Genomic DNA, 5,578 nt, shown 5'->3' with positions numbered 1-5,578 from the left:
CAGTTACGTATTGAGAATGACGTCCTTCTAAGCAAATTAGAACTGGTCCATCTTTTATTTTAATCTGAACAAATATTGATTTTAAAAATTACTCACGCAATGCGTAAGAATTAAGTGTACCGGAATAATTATGCATAAAATCTAAAATAAAATATTAATCAGTATTACTTACTTATACTGTATATACCTACTATATGATAGAATTTATTATTTCTAGTCCGTTGAGGGATTTCCTAGTTCAGTAAAATGTTATGCGGTTTTAAGTGCCAAATAGCTTATTTTAATTTGGAATCTCAGGTACAATCAGATAGAATATTAAGATTTCTATTTACGTTTGAGGATTCGAAAAATAAAATAATTGTATGGAGAACATCATATTTTATTTAATAACGATAAAACAAATTGCATTGATCCCATGCCCGACCGCTTGTACGTCACCACTACCATAATATTATAATCCTTACTGCGTACACGGTTTCTTACTAGGTAGGTGTATTATAATCATAAAACTTCCATTAAAACATTTGGTTTCTATGTTATGAGAATTAGGTTGTTAAATGACGTATCAATATATTTATTTAAGTACCTCGCTCGCCTTGTTGCAAGCGTCAATAACAGTGGCAAGTTAGCAACATTATCTGACAATTCAATTATAAAGCACTACCCTGCCAAAGTATTTCATATACAACAACAGTGCTTATACGATAGGGACCCACTGCATGGCTAATGGGCGAAAATTATAAATATGAAATGTATCTATGTACTCTGGCGGACCTACGTGTATCTAACGACCTTCGCGTAGCCCTACCCCTTAAATACTACTTTAGTTATTAGTACATCTATATACAAGGGCAAAGACAAGAACTCGTGCATGAAAAGGATAACATGTGGTGAAGGTGAAGTAAAAATTAGATAACAGTAAAACTATTTGATATTACCTGATTATAGATTTATATGGTCTTTGATTTGTCCTGCAGGTAAATATTTAATATTAAACATATTTTAGCAATGTACCCGTTTGTAACGATAATTCATAATTAAGTACATACAAGATAATACAAAACAACATTGTTGTTATGCTTTATTATTGTAACTTTTCATACATTTCTCTTGAAAGTATTTCATCCATAGTTTTTATCTGGGGTAAAGTGTGTATTAAATTTGTATACATAAGGTCTGTTTCTATTTTAATAACATCCCAACTGTATTCGACGTCTTCCTTTGTTGTCAATGCAGAACACACTACAAATCGGATAACATATCGAGTTCTATATAGACCAGCCACCATAAAGATTTTCTTCTTTCTAGTTAGGTTTTCCAATAACTGTTGCGTCGTTTTATCTCCATCCTTCAATCGGAAACACACTAGACCCATGGATGGTTCTGGTTCTATTAAAAAACGATCATCCGCACCAACTAACTTCGCGAAATGTAATGCTAGCGAAATTTGACTTCTAATATGTTTTCTGAGACCTTCGGCGCCATGAATTCTCATAACTGTCCATAATTTTAACGATCGAAATCGTCGGCCCAAAGGTATTTGCCAGTGTCTATAATCTGGAATATTTAGATTATTTTCTGTATCGTCCAAATAAATTCTTTTTACATCAAAGGCACGCTTAATATCTCGGCCATCCTTCAGCCACATAGCGGAACAATCGAAGTTAACTAGCATCCATTTATGAGGATTTGTTACTATTGAGCTAACATATTCAATACCTTTCATTAAATGTCTGTATTCAGGACACATGAATACAGGCCCTGCGTAAGCTGCATCCACATGAAGCCATACATTTTCCCTATTACAGATAGGCCCTAATTCGTACAAAGGATCAAATGCACAGGTTGCAGTTGTGCCAAGAGTAGCGGTAACAAAACAAGGTATCAGACCCATAGCCTTATCTTCTTCTATAGCTTTCTTTAATGTTTCGCCGCGCAGTCTTCCATTGGCGTCAGTTTTGAGTAACTTTATTTTCATTGAGCCTAGAAGTCCAGCTTTCTCAACCGATGAATTACATTGATCCGATGTGTAAGCAACTAATTTTGGCTTAATTTCATCTTCATCATCAATATGGTCGACAATATTTAATCTTCGAATAGTTTTGTCTTTAGCTACAAGTAATGCAATCAACGTTGATTCGCTTGCTGAGCCCTGTGTATAAAAAATCAAAACAATTATAAATTAAATAACAATTTGTAACACAGAAGGTTTTCGTAATTATTTTGAATTACCTGAATTACTCCACCACCAGGACCTGAGGAACAGTTCAAAAACTCCTCCGGGGAGACCAAGTAATTTTCCAAACCACTTCAAAGTTATCACTACTAATTCTGTGCAAACTGGACTAGCATTCTAAAAATATAACAATAAAACCATTTAAAAACGAGTAAAAAAATTACACGGTTGATGATAATAGATTATGATTTTATTAATATATCTTATAATATTTAGTAAGTTAGCAGTTATTGTTAAAAACTTTATTATTCATATGTAGAATTGCTTCTGAAATTTTAGGCACCTTTTCAAAAATAAAACAATCAGAAAAGGAGTTCATTTGATATTTTAAAATTTATAATGTAAATATCATGTAGTCTCAAAAATGTGATACTTTATTGCGTAGGTACTAACAAGTAAAATTACACAGAATAACATTATAGTATATTAATTTGTGTGGAAGCACTGTGCGTATATCGTCTCCATTTCAGAGCAGTATTGCTAATGTTTGTGGTCAGGAGCACAATGTGGTCATGGTGTTTGAAACTCTCAAACTTGAGTTTTTTTTTCTTTACTAAAGAATTCATAAAAGGTTTATACATTTTTACAAAATAACATACTTAAGTCAAGGTTTGTTTTGTGTATTACATTGGGGTATTGTGTTTGTTATTTGATACGTAGGCAAGCTACAAACCCCCACAAACTAGAGATTCATTAACTGGTTTTCCTTAATCTTTGGTGTTGGTTAAACCTTTTACGTGTTAACCCCTATACTTAAAGGTTCCAGTTTTAAGGGTTATCATTTAATTTTGCAATATAATCCAAATGAGTTAAAGAAAACTAAAATTAAGGCCAAAATCGACCTTAATAGGTATGAACTCGGTTTTAATCAGGGTAACTTGTCATCCCTCAAACGACGATAACATTATATCGCAATATTTTATTTATATTTGGGTGTGTTAAAATATATGATATAGTGTCTTAAAATATTATTTCAATTTTCCATTGGTTTTGATTGAACATCAAATCTATACATAAATTATAAAACGAAGTCTCCTTTTCTGTCTGTATGTTATCGACTTTCTCAAAATCTACGCAACGGGTATTTATGAAATTTGTTATAGAGATAGTTTAAGACCTTGTGAAGGTTATATGATACTTTCTATCCGGGGAAAATATAAAGCGGGACTTTTATCCCGGAAAACTCCTTCACGCGGTCGAAGCCGCGAACAAAAGCTAGTAAGATTATAAATTAAAATGAATATTTGCTAAACGATATGTACTTTTCAATATTTTTGTATCGAAATTGCTGCTTAGAATGAGTCAGCTCAAAATCCTTACCCAGCTAAGACCGATGATAGACAAGCCATCATTCAGCATACTGCCTAAAATACTGGCATACGAATGGCCTGCTGGATAAAATGCATGAAATTGCGGCGACTGCCAATGGGTAAGCTGAAAAATATTGTTTTATATTAGTTTAAAATCGTACCTAGGTATATCAGTCTTCGTTGATGACAAAAACTATGGTAGAGCTGTTTTAATACTTCTTTTTTGAATCATAATAATAATTAAATTTAAAATGCAAAAAGAATTATATAAATATGGTACATAACACCACCTTCATTTAGAAATTTGATAAATTAGTCAATTGTGATGGTATTAAATTCTATACAAAGTAAACATAAACGTAAACCTATTTAAAAGTACCTATAATTACAATTTATTTTATTCATAACATATTATAATTAGATACTGACGCCTGGTAATATTGTATTATGAACATCCTTTACAACATCATGCCAATGTTCTGGTTGCTCTGGAGCTTCCTCTGGGAGCATTTTTAAAAGATATCCAGGCTCCACCGATGGCAAAACATTGCTGAAACAAAAACGTAATTATATTAAGCAATTAATTTTGATTGCTTATAATATAATAGAAACAAGCAATTTGAATTTAGAGTTCTTCAAAAGGGTTTATTAATTACGGTAATAAAAAATCTTGAGTATGTTTTGTTGTTTTATTTATCTATATTTAAATACGTAAAGAATAAAATTTATATTTGGCATAATTAAAGTTCGTATAAGAAGTTTAGATAATTAAATTGATGTGAAATATGTGTTACCAAAATATTAAATTTGGCGGTCGAATTTCGACCACTAGATGACTATTTGTTTAAATAAACAGCCACCTAAAATAAAACAACGTGATAATAGTGTCGATATCTTAGGGAAAAAGTGCTCATTCCTTATCAGCTAGCTTAGATAGCTCATCTGGCGAGCAATTTATTTTAAGTACAATTTAGTTATTTTGCGGAATTTCTTGCTGAATGAAGGACAGAACTAAATGTACTTAATTATTATTAATTTGTTTGTTTTAACAATAATTATGTGATCTATAATAATAATATTGTACCTAGCAATTTTATATAAGTTCATTTAATTATCTTTGAAACTTAATTGAAATCCATATAAATAACTTTTTTATGAAGAACAAGATGTTTATTATTTATGTTTTGTTATCGCCAATTGTTATTTATATCGTGTTTGACAGATATTCGTCATGCATAGTTCCAATAAATCTCGTAGTATCCATAAAATAAACATTTAGACGAGTTAAGTAGTCAATTATGGTGTTTACATTGTTAGATCCTTTGAATGCAATTTTGTTTCTGATGGCAATGGTGCATAAATGTGAACAATAGACTAGAGATGGATTGGAGCGGCAATAATCATTATTTTTATAGTAGGTACTATAATGCTCAAAACAATAACTAAAGCATTAGTTATGATTCTGAGCTCTAATCTCAATGACCTTGCTAATATATTAATACTAGTGTTTCCTCCCATTTCTGTCTATATACGTGTCTCTTCGTGGTTGATTTTATAACAAAACAATGTCATTTGTGTACCTAGCGTCAACCTCTATTCCATGCCAATCTTGGAATTTCTAGAAAACGTCCCGGCAGATACTAATTTTTAATTGTGGAATCTTAACAATTGCTTAAAAAGTAACTAATAGATTAGGAATTGTTTGGGTTTTATTTATTTACCAAAACACGCTTGTTTCCAATAGCTTAAGTTGAGGTGCAAAATTAGAAGTAAACTAAAAAAAAATTGTTTTTAGAAAATACACTCCCCGCATTTAGAAAAAAATATACCAGCCAATACCATTGATACAATGAATAGGAAATTTAGAGGTTGATAATCGCTGATCGAAATGAATTGCAGGTGATCCGAAGTTCACCGGGTCGTCTAATCTATCTATATCTATCTTCTTCTATACTTCTATACTTATAATAAATCTGTAGAGAGGTCAATTCTGTACATGAAATATATTTCCAAAATAACTATCAGGGGGTGA

The 5,578-nt window shown here is 31.4% G+C and overlaps 1 pseudogene; it reads right to left on the bottom strand.

Annotated features, from left to right (window-relative positions):
• Positions 1 to 363: 363 nt before the first annotated feature.
• LOC119191970 lies at positions 364 to 2,555 on the bottom strand (annotated as a pseudogene).
• Between the last annotated feature and the right edge of the window lie 3,023 nt (positions 2,556 to 5,578).

The sequence above is a fragment of the Manduca sexta genome, unplaced genomic scaffold (assembly GCF_014839805.1).
Source record: "Manduca sexta isolate Smith_Timp_Sample1 unplaced genomic scaffold, JHU_Msex_v1.0 HiC_scaffold_2166, whole genome shotgun sequence".
Classification (NCBI taxonomy): domain Eukaryota; kingdom Metazoa; phylum Arthropoda; class Insecta; order Lepidoptera; family Sphingidae; genus Manduca; species Manduca sexta.
The sequence above is the reverse complement of the archived record's forward strand: the minus strand, read 5'-3'. Positions and strand labels throughout refer to the sequence as shown.